The sequence below is a fragment of the Aegilops tauschii genome, chromosome 7, assembly GCF_002575655.3.
Source record: "Aegilops tauschii subsp. strangulata cultivar AL8/78 chromosome 7, Aet v6.0, whole genome shotgun sequence".
NCBI lineage: Eukaryota > Viridiplantae > Streptophyta > Magnoliopsida > Poales > Poaceae > Aegilops > Aegilops tauschii.
In genome coordinates, this window is record NC_053041.3 from 449,294,997 (window position 1) to 449,315,624 (window position 20,628).

The window sequence follows — 20,628 nt, forward strand, 5'->3', positions numbered from 1 at the left end:
TTTTTGGAAATCCTGGGGTACCGTGTGATTCACCTATGGACTGCCACCCAGGCTCAAAGGGATCATAAGATTATTCATGCTAGAAACTTCCGTGTGCAGCCACATGCCATTATGGGCTCTGGCATAGTTGAGTAAGTTGTGGGAAGCCTTTCCATGATGGGCTAGCAGATGTAGGGGATTGTAGGTGTACCGGCCTATCTATCGGTTAAGGGGACCTCTTCGGAAAGACTGTGTCTCGGTCATCCGTTTCTCAAACATTATGTAGTGCGAGAAATCCAACGGAGGAGATCGAGTCTTGTGGGGAAAAGTGCGCAAACATCTGCAGAGTGTACAAACTAATCATGGTTAGCCGTGTCCCCGGTTATGGACATCTTGAGTATCTAGTTCTTGGATTATCATGTGGATCTCATCACTCTTAATATAATTTGATTGGGTTTAATGATGATGCTTAATTAGGATTGAGTTGGGTGAACCTTCTCAATGTTTAACAACCACCATGATAGTTAAATAAAATTTATTCCTTTGTTGTAGGGAAAAATTGGCTTTCCGCAAAACATATTAACCATACAGCCTCCACCAGCCATATATGCATGTTGTGATAGCTTTATTCTGTTCATTACCCTTTTGTGTTGCCTTGCCAGCATATTCCATGTGCTGACCCGTTTCGGGCTGCAATGTATCATGTTGCAGACTTTTCAGACGACGAGTAAGGAGCCATAGGTCGTTGTCTTTCACTCAGTGATGCCGTTGGAGTTGATGGACTCACTTTATCTTCCAAGCCTTCCGCTGTTATCGTATTAGTTGGCCTTAAGCCATATTTATTGTAATAAGTTCTCTTTTGAGACATTCGATGTAATAAGTGTGTGATTGATACTCTGTTATAAATCCTCAAGTACTGTGCGTGTCAGCATTACCTATCCAGGGATGACACTGATGCACAGAGATCAAACTGTTTGAGGTCTGGTCGCTACAAAATGAAACCAACCTTTAATAGTTCATCTTGTAGCTCCCTATTTTTGGCCAATTCAGTGTCATATTGTGTGCATCTGTGATAACCTCAAGATCTCTGCACAAACCTTCCCACTCTATTGCTATCTTCTACCTATGAATGAAAACAGACCTTACTTGTCAGAGAAGCAAATGTGAAAATTGATTACAACATGTATGCTAAGTCGCTGACCCATAGAGACAACTAGACCAAATGTGAAAGTTTCCATGTTGCCGAGCAAGTATATGAGCACCCCTCAAAACATCAATTAGCATACATATACATCTCAAATCATATGTAGTATGTGTCTAGTCATCCTACGATTGCCTGAGCTCAAAACTGCATTTCTTATAAAAGCTTTAGACATGTTCAGGAAACAAATGTAGGAGATGACAAGTGTACAGATCACCCATTTTTATAGGTTCAAAGACAGATAACAAAAATTAACTAGAAAGAGTTAGCATTTTTATAGGTTCAAAGACAGATAACAAAAATTAACTAGAAAGAGTTAGATGACAGCGAAGCTTAAAGCTGCAGTAAGAAACATGTATTAGACCCCACAAGGCTGCAACCCCTGTCACTGCACTGTCCACACCAGACAAAAGCTAAAGTCTGCAGGTTAAACTCAGATCAGGGAGAATGAAGTAATGAATTGGCAGAGATCCATCTCTTAGCATTACCTGATCATCAAGCATCTTTGAGAAATCCTTGAGAACACGGTGATGGTCTTTCTCTCCCTGTTGGAGTTGCTGCCCATATTGTTTTACTTTCTTCTTCATCAGCTTGTAGTTTATATAGTAACTGTAAACATTGAATCAACAATGCAATGTTAAAAAATTGGTAGCCAAGTGTGCAAATTTTTTACACCAATTAGATGGGCACTCAATTGCAATGTTCAATTATTGCAATGTTTCTTCATCTTCTTGTTCAGTAAACATGGTAAGAAATCAAGATAAGTTTCATCAAAAGCAGTTGACAGAATATTTAGAGAACTCAATGATACAGGTCAGTACAAGGTGGAAAAAAACCCTGAATCGTACCCTCTCCACTTTGGAACTTGGCCGGCCGTCAACTTTTTCCCAAACCTAACCATCTTGACTTGAATATGTTAATCTGCCAAGAAATATAAAGACATGTCAGTAGCGCAACCAGAGAAACCAGATTTTAGTGTAATTATTGAGATGCAAGTGCAACAAAATGCAAGAAGCTGTTAAGGCACCACTCTGCTTAGTATATCCCAGGTGCTTTCTGCAATCATATGGCGCAGACACATCAACAAGGAGGTGGTCTTTGAAAGTTCAGAGAAGTTGTGGACATTTTAAGTGGAACAAACAATAAACTCGTAAGGCGACTAAGGAATGGACGCGCAAATAAGAAATCCCCAACATGTACGCCCCTGCAAAATTATATAGCCTCTCAGTTCTTGCTATGGATTCATCAGTCCTTTTCCACAGGCCTAACATATATAATCCATATATAACCAATCACAGAAGGATGACCAACATGTCACAGTCCCAGAAACTGCTATAAAATACAAGTAGGCGCAAACGTCTATTTTCACTTACTAATTGACGTTTCTGGAAGCGATCAACAACTGTTTATCTTTCTACATCAATTTGGACAGTTAACAGTAAGCAAAGATAGCATTATAATCCCAGCCAACTACGTATATAACTAGAAAAAAAATGATGAAAACAAGAAGATTGTCCAACCAATTGACTACAATTATTGAGGAGCTGCATGGAGAGTGCTAGATTAAAATCGGCCTTGCAATCTAGGCTCGATCGAAACTGAAACTGAAATCGGCCTTGCAATCTAGGCTCCTCCACCTTTCACAGCGGTGGAGCAAACTGAAACTGAAATCGGCCTTGTAATATACTACAAACCCTCTACAAAATTCGTATTGAAACTTTTTTTTAAAACAACCTCTACAAGGCCATAAACTGGCATATGAAAACAATGCGCTCAGGATACTAACTTTCGGGACAACAAACTAAAACGATGGCTGCTCTCAAACCATACATCCAAACGACGCAAATAAATACTCTACGGAAAGCTTGGAACTTGCTTTACAGATTTCATATAGGGGCAACTCGAAATTCTGAGAATAACTAACTCGTTTTTCACCTAGAAGCTGGCTGTCCAGATTTGTCAGTGCAGTTTTTAACTAAACCAGATTCAGTTTACAGCCAGAGATACCCAACGCTCCAGATTTTTGCTAGAAGGCAATCAACACCTCGCAACATCATGGATGTGCTATATCCCTAACTGATTTGGCTAAGCAAAGGAACTAACATAGAGAAGGTTTGACCAGGCACCAAAACCAAATAAGTATAAGCACTGAAATCACCAATGAATTTGCAAATTGGTTCAGGAATCCATCTCCAATTATCAAATCTAATTCTAATCTATGAGCTGCTGCCACAGATCCCTAGTTCTTACCTAGCCAGCACCATAGAGAAGAGGGCTGATACGTACCGCTGGTGCTCGCCTCAGACGAGAAGAAGCAGGAAAAGGTGCGGCGCGGCCAGCGCCATGGATTCTCACAATGAACTGCAAAAATATATTCAGTGAGCTGCAAAAGAATTGAAAGGAGCTGCAAACAGGGGGAGGCGGAGCCAAACATTGAACTACACCAGGGAACCGTAGTGCAGGCATGCGAAGGGGATGCGGACTGCACGCACCACCAATGATGCACGCACTGCTACTTGCTGAACGACCGTGGCAGCTCCTGGAAGCCGGATCTGAGGGCAACGCGGCACGCTGGTCCAGCGGCGGTGCAGAGGAGGTGGGGAGGGGGAGGCTGGTGAAGCTGCAGTGTGCTAGGAGGCAGCTAGGGTCGGAGCTGTGGGAGGTCACCGGCGATGGGTGGACGTGGTGCGCCATACCAGGTGTTGCGGTGGTACTCCGTGGCTGGGCGGCGACAGCGTCGGAGACTGGAGGGAGGATGGAGGAACCGGGGGTGGATTTGTGGTCATGGGGGGAGTGGGTGCTCGCTCAGGCTCACCGGAGAGGAGGAAGGGAGCCGACTGCTCTCCTTCCTCGGGCCTGCCTGGATCGAGCATCGCTATGGGACAGATCTCGCGCGTGAACGTGGGACGCAACGGGTGGGTCGCGGCGGCCTGAGCTAGGGCTTCGGGCGCCGAGAGAGGCAGCGGCTCTGTCCATGGCAGTGGCTGCTGGTGAGGTGGGGGGCGCCGGCGGTGGGGTTGGGGGAGAGGAGGTCGGCGGCGGCGGCGGCGATGGGGTTGGTTGGGGGAATCGTGGGGAGTGGAGGAGAAACACAGAGACAAAGGCGGAGGAGGGGTGAGAGGCGGAGGTGGCGGCGGCAAGGAGATCACTTAGCAGCAGCGTTGGGTTTATTCCCCCCCACTAACCCAACGCTACTACTATGGCATGTCCCGGGTGCATGGTGGAGACCACTTAATAGTAGCGTGGGGTATATAACCCGCGCTACTACTATCAACTTAGTAGCAGCGTGGGTTTATAACCCGCGCTACTACTATGGCTGGTCTCGAGAGGCACGGTGGAAATCACTTAGTAGTAGCGAGGGTTATAAACCCGCACTACTACTATCAACTTAGTAGTAGCAGGGGTTATAAACCCGCGCTACTAGTAAGTAGCAGTAGCGAGGGGTGTAAACCTACGCTACTAGTAAGCGTCTACCTATAAGTTTTTCCCTAGTAGTGGCTGCTTCAGCATCCATGTCTTGAGACACCGTCAACTGCCCACTTCACAACACACCAACCAGAGTAGGAAGAGTAGAGACACCTCCATCCACTCCTGGTCCGACTCAGCCACTGAGTATGGGTTAACGCACCCACGGTAGGAGTCACCCACACCTATATCCCTAGCCAGTCCCAGTGGACCGGAGGGACACGACCCAGTGACAACCAAGGGGCGCCGCCGAGCATAGCCCTCTAGTTTTGGCCCAGTGAGCTCATACGTCACCAAGTCCATAACCTTAGGCGCCAATCCGTCTGTCGACATAGCAATGCCACGACCACCACCATCGCCCATTGTGCCAAGGAGGAGAGTATCCTCACCGCTCGCGGGCACCACCTGGACCGAGCCCGGTCTTACATACCCAAAGCGACAACCCCGACCCGCCTCGGGGCCAGATCTGGTCCACCCAAGCATGAGCCCTGGGTCATAGTCACCTCTGTCGCGCGTACAGCCGGCCACCGCCGGCACATACCCAAAGGAAGGTCGCACCTCCGTTCGCAGCTCGCCGTTGAACGCCAACCGCCATCACCAAAGTTGCCGCAACCGCACTGACGACCCCTACAACCGCCGAGCTCCCACCATGGTGCCAACAGACCCATAAAAGAGCAGATCCCCGACCAGGGGCAGCAACCGCTGCCCGATGAGGATCCCCGCACAACCTGCAGCACGCACACGACCCTCCCGGCGATGCGCTGCGCCCCCTGCGCCCTGCCACAAGGCGACAGCCGCCACCAGCAGATCCACCCATTGCAGGACCCACCTCGCACTAGCCGCGCACAGCCCTCGCCGCCGTTTTGAGGAGTTAGAGCATCTCCAACCGCCCCCAGGCACCTTTTTTCCGTCGGGCAAACGAAAATCTCCTAGTTGGGCCCCCAGATCCTTGTTTCTCACCGGTTTGGGCCGAAATTACATCCGGCGAACCCAAGCCGAACCCAGCGCACCGGGGGCACCTGGGGGCACCGGCTGAAGCGAAAAGGCGTGTGGACCTGCACTGTCGGTGACACGGCCGATTTTCTCGCTGTTTTTCGCTTCCCCCCTTTTCCTCCCCACCAACCCCCATCTCGCCCGTAGCTCCCGCCATTCTCCCTAGATCCGCCCGCCATGTCGCGGAAGAAGTACGTGGCCTCTCGTATAACCACCGATCCTGCCCAGCCAAAGTTGAGGAAGCCAAGGGCGCCAATGCCAAGGCTCCCGGGCTTGATGAACGCCTAGTGGAAGGCCGACGTGGATCGCCGGGCGGCGGTCACCAACGATCGGTGAAACTGGGTCAACATCAAGAAGGCCAGGGACGTAGCGAGGAGGAGGTGTCTCGGCGCGGCCATGGCGAACGAGCGCCAGCTCCTTCGCCTCAACAGGCAGGCCAGTAGCCAGCAAAGCGTCGCGTCGCTGGCCAACTTCTCGCCACCAGTGTGGGGGTACTCGTCCTCGCCTGACTACGCCGGCGGTGACGCGCTCGACGGCTTCAACCCCAACATCACGTTCCTGCATTGCTCTGCGCCGCCCCCCCCTCCGTCTTCATCAACCCCAACTTGCGCACGCCCTTCATGTTCACCGCCGGCCTCAACACCCAGTACGGCTACTCGCCGACATACTCAAGCTCGCCCGCGCCGACTCTGCACCGTGGACCCCTACCCTTTGCCCCAAGCTTGGCGCCATAGTTCAGCAGCACCGACGCCGAGATGAACGATATCATAACGAACGGCTTAGCCGCCGCCGCTTTGTGCTTCGGGTTCTGCACGCAAGACGAAACACTGGACACTGCCGGCGAGATGGAGGACGTCGAGCACGACCATGTCGAGGGGGAGGTGGAAGAGGAGAATCGGTGGAGCCAACAACCAAACTGAGAAGGAAGAGGCGGTCGTCCAATGCCAGGCCCGGCGAGCCTCACGTCAAGTGGACGCCAAAGGAAGACGAGTGCCTCGCTGAAGCATGGAAGACCGTCGGCATCGATCCGATTACTGGCGCGAATCAGAATGCCGAGACCTACTGGAGAAGGGTCAAGACGGCCTTCGACGAGCCCAAGATGGTCGACCCCGAGTTCGCCAACATCCACATGGATCGCGACGAGAAGGCCATGGCCAACCATTGGGCGACCATCCAGTAGGTCTGCAACTAGTGTCATGGGATTTAGGACGAGGTCATTGCTCGCCTGGAGAGCGGCGCCAACGTCGAGCGTCAGGTATGTCCATGGCTCGCCGGCCCAGCTCTTTGCCGTGTACTTTGCCGACACTTGTTCTTCGTCTGTGTAGATGGTCCGAATGTTCGACATGTTTTGCCAGGACAACAATGACCTCGAGTTCAAGTTCCTTCACGTCTTCACCAGGTTTGAGTCGTGCGAGAAATGGACATAGTGTTGTCTCACTCTCGCCAAGACCAAGGACGGTGTCTGTGAAGGAAATATGCCCTAGAGCAATAATAAAGTTGTTATTTATATTTCCTTATATCATGATAAATGTTTATTATTCATGCTAGAATTGTATAAACCGGAAACTTAGTACATGTGTGAATACATAGACAAACAGAGTGTCACTAGCATGCCTCTACTTGACTAGCTCGTTAATCAAAGATGGTTAAGTTTCCTAGCCATGGGCAAAGAGTTGTCATTTGATGAATGGGATCACATCATTAGAGAATGATGTGATTGACTTGACCCATCCGTTAGCTTAGCACTATGATCGTTTAGTTTATTGCTATTGCTTTCTTCATAACTTATACATGTTCCTATGACTATGAGATTATGCAACTCACGAATACCGGAGGAACACTTAGTGTGCTATCAAACGTCACAACGTAACTGGGTGACTATAAAGATGCTCTACAGGTGTTTCCGATGGTGTCTGTTGAGTTGGCATAGATCAAGATTAGGATTTGTCACTCCGATTGTCGGAGAGGTATCTCTGGGCCCTCTCGGTAATGCACATCACTATAAGCCTTGCAAGCAATGTGACTAATGAGTTAGTTACGGGATGATGCATTACGGAACGAGTAAAGAGACTTACCGGTAACGAGATTGAACTAGGTATTGAGATACCGACGAGCGAATCTCGGACAAGTAACATACCGATGACAAAGGGAACAACGTATGTTGTTATGCGATTTGACCGATAAAGATCTTCGTAGAATATGTAGGAACCAATATGAGCATCCAGGTTCCGCTATTGGTTATTTACCGGAGATGAGTCTCGGTCATGTCTACATAGTTCTCGAACCCGTAGGGTCCGCACGCTTAACGTTCGATGATGATCGGTATTATGAGTTTATGTGTTTTGATGTACCGAAGGTTGTTCGGAGCCCCGGATGTGATCACGGACATGACAAGGAGTCTCGAAATGGTCGAGACATAAAGATCGATATATTGGAATGCTATGTTTGGACATTGGAATGGTTCCGGGTGAGTTCGGGCATTTACTGGAGTACCGGGGGGTTACCGGAACCCCCCGGGGAGTCAATGGGCCTTATTGGGCCTTAGTGGGAGAGAGGACGAGGCGGCCAGGTGGAGGGCGCGCCCCCCCAAGCCCAATACGAATTGGGTGGGGGCCGGCCCCCTTTTCCTTCCCTCTCTCTCCCTCTTCCTTCTTCTCCTACTCCAACTAGGGAAGGGAGAGAATCCTACTCCCACCGGGAGTAGGACTTCCCCCTTGGGCGCGCCATGAGAGGGCCGGCCCTCCCCTCCTTTATATACGGGGGAGGGGGCACCCCATAGACACACAAGTTGATTGTTTAGCCGTGTGCGGTGCCCCCCTCCACAGATTTCCACCTCGGTCATATCGTTGTAGTGCTTAGGCGAAGCCCTGCGACGGTAACTTCATCATCACCGTCATCACGCCGCCGTGCTGACGAAACTCTCCCTTGACCTCAGCTGGATCTAGAGTTCGTGGGACGTCACCGAGCAGAACGTGTGCAGATCGCGGAGGTGCCGTACCTTCGGTGTTAGGATTGGTCGGTGAAATGAACGATATAATTGACTAGAGGGGGGGGTGAATAGGAAACTAACAATTTTTAGCTTTTCTTTACTGATTTAAACTTTGCATCAAAGTAGGTTGTCTAGATATGCAACTAGGTGGACAACCTATATGATGCAACAACAACAAGCACACAAGCAAGCAAGGGAGAAAATACAAATAAGCTTGCACAAGTAAAGGGACAAGATAACCAAGAGTGGAGCCGGTGAAGACGAGGATGTGTTACCGAAGTTCCTTCCTTTTAACGGGAAGTACGTCTCTGTTGGAGCGGTGTGGAGGCACAATGCTCCCCAAGAAGCCACTAGGGCCACCGTATTCTCCTCACGCCCTCACACAATGCGAGATGCCGTGATTCCACTATTGGTTCCCTTGAAGGCGGCAACCGGACCTTTACAAACAAGGTTGAGGCTCTCTCCACAACTTAATTGGAGGCTCCCAACGAAACCCCGGAGCTTCACCACAATGGAATGTGGCTCCGAAGTGACCTCTTCCGTCTAGGTCTCCCAAGCACCCAAGAGTAACAAAATCCACACAAGAAAGTATGGGGGAATCAAATATCCTTTGGTGGAAGTGTATATCTAGGTCTCCTCCTTCAATCCCTAGCAAATCAACGAGTTTGAGTGGCTAGAGAGAGAGATCGGGCAAGAGAGCTTTAATGGCAGTAATGGAGGAGAGAGAGAGGCAAGAGGTAGGTGGGAGGTAGGAGAATCACCTCCTTAAATAGGCCCCCCAAGATCCAACCGTTATGTGCAGAAACGCATAGGAGCGGTACAACCGGTGGCGCACCCAGTAGTACCGGTTTATCGAAACAAACCGGAACTAACGCACAACCACCGCTCAACTACCGGGCCACATACAGAAAGTAAACCCCTCAGGCCGGTAGTTGGAGCAGAGGTTGGACCGGAACTACCGCTGGGCCAGCAGTTCCTGGGCGGTGGGGTCCGAGGCGGTACTACCACCCTGAACACCGGTAGTACCGGTTTATCAAGAAAAACCGGAACTACCGTTCCACCACCGGTCTACCACCGCACCTGGAGAAGGGAGTCACCCCTGAGCGGTACTAGGGGTGGTGGTAAGACAGAACTACCGGCCAGCGGTACAACCGCTCAATGAAGCGGTACAACCGCCAAGAGCAGGACTGCACAGAACAGAGGATGGGGAACCTCTCTCTCCTCGAACGGAGGGTATATGGTGGGTGCAGAGAATGTGTACGTGAAGGATTCACGCAATACCTTCCGATGTGGATTCCCTCTTAATAGTATGGATATCCTATGACCAAAGGAAACAAAAACGTCGGAAACTCCGTCTTCGATCTTTTCCGCATAGAGGGAAAACCTAACCGTCTTGCGCCACACAAAGTGTACCTGAGAAAACTATGGCGCACGATTAGTCCACGTGTGTTGTCATCATCACCAAAACCCTAGGGCAAAAGATGCCCTTACAATCTCCCCCTTTTTGGTGGATGATGACAACCACATGATTAGTCCGGTAGTTCTAAAAAATAACGGAGGGCCCCCCCTGAGTGTGAGCACTATTTAGAGTTTGCTTTTGGAATGCAAAGTGCGCACACTAGGGAATGCTCCCCCTGGATTTTATAGACCAACCGGAGACAGCAAAACAACCGCAATAACCATAGAGCAGTAGAAGAGTGCATAGATAAATAGAACGACACATGTCTTACACCATACACGAGATCAACAATATAGAATAAGTCCATAGAGCACTAGAAACATAGGACACTAGAAAGAGCAAGAAAATAAACTAGAAAGACCAATTGCAAATAGCAAATAACCACCCATGCAACTCCCGTGACCTAATGGAGCTCTCTCCCCCTTTGGCATCAAGACACCAAAAAGAAAAAGAGCGAAGCTAGCGTCCCGGGGCTCAGTAGATCTCCTCGCCAGTAGCCGTAGAGCTGTCAGACGCATCATCATCAACATCATCGTCATGATCCTGAGCCTCATCGTACTCCTCAGACTCCTCAGACCTCGCAGTAGCTGCCTCAGGAACACGGACAGAGGAAGAAGCAAGTGCTTCATCAGACCACTGGCAGTTCTCCAAGCACCATGTATCTTCAGGAGTGGTGGTCTTCTCGGAGCCACTCTTCACATCTGGCACATTGAGGTGCCTCATCAACTAAATCTGCCGGCGACGCGCCATCTTCTCAGCAACATGGGCCTTGTAGAGCTTCTTTTGAATGTGAGTCTGTAGGCAAAAGGTCTTCTTGATCTTTGAAGTCAGCTTCTCAACCCACGAGGGCTGGACCCCAGGCTCTAGCTCAAAGTCCTCGTCGTCCGAGGTAGCAAACACATCCTCCTGATTGCCTGAAGCAAAGCGAGGGGTCTTATGCTTCTTTTCCTTAGCTCCTTGACCTCATGCTCCGTGAGGTTGGCAAGGGTGGTGAGAGGCTCTCCTGGCCTACGGATTGCCCAAACGATGCTCAGAAACTACATCACAAAAGGAGCATATATTGGTACCTTGCGGTACAACACCATATTGTACATCTCCTCCCATAGCCACTTGGAGACATCAAATGTGGCACCGGATCCCCTCTTGGTCTTCATGGCCACAAGCAAATCCACCAGATAACCATAGATATCATCTTGATTCCCAACCTTGGGAAGCAGCACACAACGGAACACACGATGCATAATGTCATAGACTGGTAGAAGATCATTGGACTTGCCCACAATGCCATGTCCAGGGATGTATAGAGGGGCAAGCTTCACCTTGTCGATGGGGTGAGCACGGTCGTGAGGACGGATGCCACCTTGACCCTCAATCCCGGTATCCTCATAACCAATAGCATTGCAGAAAGCTCTCCATGGGACATGAAAGAACTCATCACGGCACATAAAGGAGAGGTGGCGTTCCTCATCAGAGCCGAAGTGGACTGTAGCATAGAACTGATGGACGAGCTGCACATCAAAATCACAATTCACGGTCATGAGCTTGATCAAATCAAACTCTTCACAGGTCGCCAGAGCTTCTCCAAAGTAATCAGGGTGGTTCCTCCAATGATCGATGTCAATGGACCACATCAGGGTGAACTTGTTCTTGTGATGCTCGAACACTTCTGACACAATCCTCATCTGTAACTCATTTCAGAACTGAGGGTTGTTCCAACGGGGATTCGGTGCAATAGTGTAGGGATCCTGGAAATGAAACTTTTGCTAGTCCGACATCTTCCATTTGTGCATGGGCACCGCAACATGTTGCTTGGCAGCAGCAGACTTCTCCCGACGAGTGGCCTTGGTAGGAATCACCACCTCATAAGAGTCCTCGTTGTCATCCGAAGGTTTGCCCCTACGGGCCCTCTTCTTGGAGTTTTGAGGCTTCCGAGCAGCACAGGAACTAGAACCACCTGCAGACGCACACAGAGAGCACACAGAAACCCGAGCAAAGATGAGAGGAATGTACACAAAATCAGAGTAATATGTCTCATGTAAGTGGGTAGAAGAGAAACAGTGTACATAGGTTCAGAGAAACCGGTTGTTCCGGTTGGACCACCGGTAGTACCGCTCGAGCGGTAGTACCGCTCGCAAGGAGCGGTAGTACCGCTGAGAGCGAAACCACCGACTGGAAGAACGGGAACCGCCCGTTCTCGAATCTATATGCCATATTCCTATCTCTACATACGCACAGGAAACATAAGGAGGCTATACGGATCTCTCAACCATTTGGCCAAAAATGTGGGAATGCAAGCAATGCCCTAGAGTTGGATTCAAAATGAGGAACCCTAAGAAGGAGAAGAATAGGGCATTACCGGTATCCATGGAAGAGATCGAAGAGGAGGCGGCCTCCACGGAGCGGATCCGATGAAGGGCCGACCGATCCGGAGGGCCTGAGGGCGCTCCGGGGCGAAGGACGAAGCAACCGGCGGCTAGGGATAAGAGGAGGGACAAGCACGAAGGGGAAAAGAAAAAACCCCTTCTGCCCGCTCCCCTTATATAAGCCCCAGATGTCAGCCGGTAGTACCGCTCCTAGGAGCGGTAGTACCGGTCCTGTAGCTACCTGGTGGTTGAGAGCGGTACTTCCACTCCAGAAACAGCGGTAGTACCGCGTCTAAGCACCGGCAGTACCGGTCAGAGATACAGGTACAGGCAGGAGCGGTAGAACCGCTCATGCAGGACCGAAAGTACCGCTGAGACTGTACAACAGAAGGGAAGACCGGAAGAACCGGTCTGACCACCGGTTGTACCGCAGGTTGCAACAGCCCAAGCACAAAAGGATATCAAACTTGTGTACATTTGGAAAAGATGGCTAGGGATGAGGAGGCTTAGGATGGAATGAAGACACTGAAGTATGATGAAGAAGACTCTCAAGGGTGCAAGAAGCAAACAAGAAAAACCACTCTTTAGAGAATTCAAACATCTAGGAGACCGAAAAGAGCCAGGCAAAAAGAAACACACAACAAGGAAAAACACCTAAGCTCAAGGGCGGTGGCCAGAGACACCTATGTTTGAGTTAAAAGGGTATGGCACCGCGAAGAATTATCCTTGGGCCCATGACCAAAAACTTGTCTTTGAATCACAAGTACCATCAACAATGGCTAATGTGAAAGAATTGATCAATTTATGCATAATGGGGGGAGGAAGAGTTCATTGAGAGAACAATGCACCCCTATTTCCATGCCTACACCAAGAGCAAGACATCATGTTGAGTATGGTGGGGTGTGCAAAGGTTCAAGCAACATTGCTCGAATCAATGATATTTAGCTCATGCCTTAACTCGCAAAATCTTGCTTCATCCAAGGGCTTCGTGAAAATATCTGCAAGGTTATCATGAGTGTTAACGTAGTTGAGCTCGATCTCCCCTCGCCTAATGTGATCCCGGATGAAGTGATACCGAATCTCAATATGCTTCGTCTTGAAGTGTTGCACCGGGTTGAGAGAAATCTTGATGGCACTTTCATTATCACACCAAAGAGGCACTTTGTCACAAGTGACACCGTAATCCTTTAAAGTTTGCCTCATCCAAAGAAGTTGTGCACAACAACTCCCAGCGGCCACATACTCCGCTTCGGTGGACGAGAGAGACACACAACTTTGCTTCTTGGAAGACCAACTTACCAAAGAGCAACCAAGAAATTGGCACCCTCCGGAAGTGGACTTCCTATCCACTTTGTCTCCCGCCCAATCGGAGTCCGAATAGCCCATAAGCTTGAAGTTGGATCCTCTTGGGTACCATAAGCCAAAGTTTAGGGTATGAGCCAAATACCGAAAGATTCGCTTGACCGCCACAAAGTGGCTTTCCTTAGGTGCGGCTTGAAATCGTGCACAAATTCCCACACTCAACATGATATCCGGTCTAGATGCACAAAGGTAAAGCAAGGAGCCAATCATGGAGCGATATACCTTTTGATCCACCGCTTTACCATTAGGATCTATGTCAAGTTGGCATTTGAGGGGCATTGGAGTGGAAGCCGGCTTGACATAACTTAGCTTGAATCTCTTGAGCATGTCTTGAGTATATTTGGCTTGGTTGATGAAGGTTCCTTCTCTTCTTTGCTTGATTTCGAACCCAAGAAAGAACTTCAACTCTCCCATCAAAGACATCTTGAACTTTGAGGTCATGAGAGTGGCAAATTCCTCATTGAAAGATTTGTTAGGGGAACCAAAGATAATATCATCAACATATAGTTGGCACACAAACAACTCCCCTTTGACCTTCTTAGTAAAAATAGTGGGGTCAATTTTCCTAACTTCAAATCCACGATCTTGCAACAACTCGGTAAGGTGGTCATACCACGCACGTTGGGCTTGTTTAAGGCCATAGAGTGCCTTATCGATTTGATACACATGATCGGGGAAGTAGGGATCCTCGAACCCGGGGGGTTGCTTGACAAATACCAACTCATTAATAGGACCATTAAGAAAAGCACTCTTCACATCCATTTGTTGTAACTTAAAGTTATGATGGGAAGCATAAGCAATCAACAAACGAATGGATTCAAGGCGAGCAACGGGAGCAAAGGTTTCACCGTAGTCGATGCCCTCGACTTGGGAGTAGCCTTGTACTACCAATCTTGCCTTGTTGCGAACGATGGTCCCATGAGAATCTTGCTTGTTCTTGAATATCCACTTGGTTCCAATGACATTGTGGTTCCCCGTTGGCCTTGGCACCAATCTCCACACATTGTTGTACTCGAAGTTGTTGAGTTCTTCATGCATGGCATTGAGCCAATCCGGATCTTCGAGCGCCTCATAGACCTTTTGAGGTTCAACACAAGAGACAAACGCGTGATGTTCACAATAGTTTGCCAATTGTCTACGAGTGCTTACCCCCTTTTGAATGCTTCCAAGCACATTCTTCATGAGATGACCCTTGGTGGAGAGCTTGGATGCAATCTTGGCGGCACGACGCTCCAATTCCTCCTCGGGGGTGAGTCGAGGAGCGGTCACTTGATCATCTTGAGCGCCATCTTGAGCTTGTTCTTGATCTTGAGGAAGCTCTTGATCTTGAACTTGCTCGGAGGAGAGAACTTGACCTTGGGCATCACTTGGTGTTTCAACACCGTCTTGAAATTGATCTTGCCTTTGGTCTTGTTCATGAGGTTGAGGGCCTTCACTTTGTTCTTCGGAAGCGTGTGGGCCTTGGGTTGGTGATGCCTCCACTTGAGTGGAGCATTGTCCTTCTCCTTCGGCCACAAGGGGTTCCTCAATGGGTAGGATAAAACCAACTCCCATTCTTCTTATGGCTTGAGGAGGAATTTCATCACCTACATCACAAGTCCCACTTTGCTCCACTTGGGAGCCATTATTCTCATCAAACTCCACGTTACACGTCTCCTCAATAAGTCCCGTGGACTTATTGAGGACATGGTAAGCATGAGAGTTTGTAGCATAACCAACAAATATGCCCTCATAAGCTCTAGCCTCAAATTTAGACAAACGAACACCTTTCTTGAGAATGAAACACTTACACCCGAACACCCGAAAGTACTTGAGGTTGGGCTTGTTACCGGTGAGTATCTCATATGGAGTCTTGTTCAAGCCTTTGCGGAGATAGAGTCGATTTGATGCATGACACGCGGTGTTGATGGCTTCGGCCCAAAAGTTGTATGGAGACTTGAACTCCGCCATCATGGTCCTTGCCGCATCCATCAACGTCCGGTTCTTCCTTTCCGCAACACCATTTTGTTGAGGGGTGTATGGTGCGGAGTATTGATGCTTGATCCCCTCATCACTAAGAAACTCATCCAAGGTGTAGTTCTTGAACTCGGTGCCGTTGTCACTTCTTATCGTCAAGATCTTTGCATTGTGTTGACGTTGAGCTTTATTTGCAAAGTCAATGACGGTTTGTTGGGTCTCGCTCTTCCTCTTGAAGAAGTATACCCAAGTGTATCTTGAATAATCATCCACAATCACCAAGCAATACTTTCTACCCCCAAGACTATCAAAGGATGGAGGCCCAAAGAGACCCAAGTGAAGGAGCTCCAAAGGCCTCTTCGAGTAGATGATAGTCGTGGGAGGGTGAGCCTTTTCATGTAGCTTTCCTTCGATACAAGCACTGCAAGCACGATCTTTAGCAAAACTAACATTTGTTAGTCCACGGACATGGCCCCCCTTGAGAATACTTTGCAAAGATCTCATATTGGCATGGGCTAAACGGCGATGCCAAAGCCATCCCACGTCAACTTTAGCCATTAGGCATGTCGCGGTCTTAGTGGGTTGCTCTGAAAAGTTAATCACATAGAGACCGTTCTTAACATGCCCAACAAAGGCTACTTTAAGAGTCTTGCTCCACAAGAGGGCCACGGTATCAACATCAAAGAAAGTGGCAAAGCCCATGAGTGCAAGTTGTCGAACTGAAAGTAAATTGTATGCAAGGGACTCAACAAGCATGACCTTCTCGATCATGAGATCATGAGAAATGACAACCTTGCCAAGTCCCAATACCTTAGAGGACGAGGCATCACCCCACTCGACATTGGTGGGCATAGATGGAATCTTGTGAACGTCCACCACCAAGTCCTTGCTTCCAGTCATATGGTTAGTGGCTCCACTATCGAGCAACCATGATCCCCCACCAGAAGCAAACACCTACAAGAAATCAATGCTTGGTTTTAGGTACCCATTTTGTAATGGGTCCTTTGATGTTAGTAACAAGGGTCTTAGGAACCCAAATAGACCATTCAATGTACTCATAAGAAGAACCAACAAATTTGGCATAAACATGTCCATCACTAGCACGGCATAACACATAGGAAGGGTTAAAGTCGCCGGCTTTGTTAGGAGGGGCAACATTGCTCTTCTTAGCATCACTACCCTTCACATTGTTGTTCTTCTTCTTCTTAGAAGCACCCTCTCCCTCCTTCACAAAAGTTTGCTTGAGAGGGGGAGGTCGTTTGGCCTTGTCATCCTTCTTCTTGTTCTTGGACTTGGGTGTGAACCCAATTCCTTCCTTGGCCACAACTTCCTTTTGATTGCTCAAAAGGTCATTGAGGTTCTTCTCTCCTTTTATGCACGACACAAGGCCTTTCTCAAGTTTCTCCTTCAACTTAGCATTCTCCTCAACAAGATGCACATGCTCACAACACGGGTTAGTAGCATTTGCATTATCAATTAAGACCATATGAGGAAATCTGGCTTTCTCCTTGGTTAGCTTTACTTGAAGTTGATCATGAGACTCTTTGAGGCTAGCATGAGCACCCTTCAAGACCTTGTGAGCCTTGTCAAGTAAGTCAAACTCCTCTTTGAGTCTAGCAAGATCAACCCCAAGCTTGGCCTTCTCGGAGGTTAGCACACGAGAGACAACAAGAGCATGATCAAGATCTTTCTTTAATTTAGCGTGATCATCGTTGTGTGGCTCCTCAAGAGCCAAACGAAGACCTCGCTCTTCCTCAAGAGCATTGGAAAGATCCGAAATCTCATCGGCATAGTCACGACTATGTCCCTCCATCTTAGAGGTGGTATCTTCGTGAGCCTCGATCATGTCATTGGCTTCACCAAGTTGTTCCAAGAGAGCAACGAAGTGCTTCTTGGATTTACCCTTGAGTTTACTCGTAAAAGACTCAAACTTATTCTCCTCCACATTAGATCCCTCATGTTCATCAATGCAATCCGTGAAAGAAGGATTATTAATGATGGTGGTTTTGATGTTGGGGGTTACCTTGTTGGTGGCTTTAGCCATGAGGCACTTGGCGGTGATGCTCTCATTGGGTGAGTCGCAGAGAGACACCCGTGGAGTTGACGCAATGGCAACGGAGGCCATGGCAACCGACTCACCATCATCATCATCATCCTCATTGTACTTTTCTTGTACCACCAACCCCTTGGGAGGAGTCTTCTTGGTGAAGTTGCTCTTTTTGGGGAAAGACTTGGCCTTGTCTTTTCGGATGAGCTTGCCACCATTGTCTTCCCTCTTCTCACAAGGACATTCCGCAACAAAGTGGCTCACATTTTATAGCAAGTCCTCACACGTTGCTTGACCTTCGCGCCACTTGAGTTGTTCTTGTTGAAGTTGGGCCTTGTGTTCTTCTTGCTCCAAAATTGCCTTGAAGCGAGAGCCATGTGTTCATGATAAGCATACTTTGTATCTTCGGGTTTGCTCTCTTCTTCTTCCTCTTCGTCCTCTTCTTCCACACTAACCTTGGCCTTCAAAGCAAGGTTGGGCTTCTTTGCTCTTTGAGAACGTAGCACCGCATTGTCGGCGGTCTTGTCCAAGATGCTCATAGCCACAAACTCATCCAACACTTCACTAGAGGACAAGGTGTGGAAGTCCGGCCTTTGATGAATGACGGAGGACATGGCCTTGTGGTAAGGCATCATTGCCTTGAGGAATTTGTGCTTGATCCAATTTTCATCCGTGTCCTTGCTCCCATGATCTCGGACTGAGACCGCGAGTTTGGTTATTCTCCAATAAAGCTCATGAGGTTCTTCATCTTCTTTCATTGCAAACTCATCGGCTTCATCTTGCACCACTTCATAGTTGGAGCGTTGAATGCTAGCGCTTCCCCTGTAGAGGGAAACGACATGGTGCCATGCATCCTTGGCCATGGCGAAGGGCCAAAGATGAGGAAGATCTTCGGGTGGAATTGCATCTTGGATGATGAAGAGAGCATTCTCATTGACTTGATTATCCGCGGCTTCTCTAGGAGTGAAGTTGCTTCCGTCATGCGGATAGAAACCTTCTTCAATGATTCTCCAAAGATTAGTATTCACATGATTTAAATGACGCTTAAAGAGATAAACCCAAGAATCAAAGTCCTCATTTTTCACAATCTTAGGGGGAGGACCGGCATGATTTAAATGAGTGGAGGGAATCGGTCCACCATAAACAAGTGGAGGTTCCACATGGGCAAAGATGTCGGTGCCATTTTTGCCACTAGAAGAAGGAGCCTTTTCACTAGTAGCTTCCCCCTTGTCGGAGTTAGCATCCGTCACCTTGTTGGTGGGATCACCCACTTTCAACGGTGCGGTGGATAATTTAAGCCCTACTATGAATTTATTAAACAATGCTTTCAACCTCGGTCGTCATGGAGGTTTTCAATGTGTCCAAAGCCACATTGAATTCCTCACGAGAGACCGTGGTTCCCCCATCGGCCGTAGACGAGACCGGATTTCACACCGGAGTGCTCCTCCACACCGTCTACGATGTCAACCATACTCTTCGGACGGCAAAGTCCTTAAAAAAGAGACAAGGCTCTGATACCAATTGAAAGGATCGATGTAGTTGACTAGAGGGGGGTGAATAGGCAACTAACAATTTTTAGCTTTTCTTTACCAATTTAAACTTTGCATCAAAGTAGGTTGTCTAGATATGCAACTAGGTGGACAACCTATATGATCCAACAACAACAAGCACAAAAGCAAGCAAGGGAGAAAACACAAATAAGCTTGCACAAGTAAAGGGACAAGATAACCAAGAGTGGAGCCGGTGAAGACGAGGATGTGTTACCGAAGTTACTTCCTTTTAACGGGAAGAACGTCTCCGTTGGAGCGGTGTGGAGGCACAATGCTCCCCAAGAAGCCACTAGGGCCACCGTATTCTCCTCACGCCCTCACACAATGCGAGATGCCATGATTCCACTATTGGTGCCCTTGAAGGCGGCAACCAGACCTTTACTAACAAGGTTGAGGCTCTCTCCACAACTTAATTGGAGGCTCCCAACAAAACCCCGGAGCTTCACCACAATGAAATGTGGCTCTGAAGTGACCTCTTCCGTCTAGGGCGCCCAAGGACCCAAGAGTAACAAAATCCACACAAGAAAGTATGGGGGAATCAAATATCCTTTGGTGGAAGTGTAGATCTAGGTCTCCTCCTTCAATCCCTAGCAAATCAACGAGTTTGAGTAGCTAGAGAGAGAGATCGGGCAAGAGAGCTTTAATGGCAGTAATGGAGGAGAGAGAGAGGCAAGAGGTAGGTGGGAGGTAGGAGAAGCACCTCCTTAAATAGGCCCCCCAAGATCCAACCGTTATGTGCAGAAACGCATAGGAGCGGTACAACCGGTGGCGCACCCGGTAGTACCGGTTTATCGGAACAAACCGGAACTACCACACAACCACCGCTCAACTACCGGGCGACATACAGAAAGTAAACCCCTCAGACCGGTAGTTGGAGCGGAGGTTGGACCGGAACTACCGCTGGGCCAGCAGTTCCTGGGCGGTGGGGTCCGAGGCGGTACTACCGCCCTGAACACCGGTAGTACCGGTTTATCAAAAAAAACCGGAACTACCGTTCCACCACCGGTCTACCACCGCACCTGGTACAGAAGGGAGTCACCCCTGAGCGGTACTAGGGGCGGTGGTAAGACCGGAACTACCGGCCAACGGTACAACCGCTCAATGAAGCGGTACAACCGCCAAGAGTAGGACTGCACAGAATAGAGGATGGGGAACCTCTCTCTCCTCGAACGGAGGGTATATGGTGGGTGCAGAGAATGTGTACGTGAAGGATTCACCCAATACCTTCCGATGTGGATTCCCTCTTAATAGTACGGGTATCCTA

At 48.8% G+C, this 20,628-nt stretch overlaps 1 long non-coding RNA gene across 1 annotated transcript; it reads right to left on the bottom strand.

The window, feature by feature from the left end:
- Positions 1-1,316: 1,316 nt before the first annotated feature.
- On the bottom strand, positions 1,317-4,318 carry LOC109745240 (uncharacterized). The gene is made up of 4 exons (XR_012189182.1): positions 3,613-4,318; positions 3,467-3,541; positions 2,029-2,101; positions 1,317-1,789 (listed from the first exon to the last, which is right to left on the bottom strand). It is a non-coding gene; the product is annotated as an uncharacterized lncRNA (long non-coding RNA).
- Positions 4,319-20,628: the final 16,310 nt, after the last annotated feature.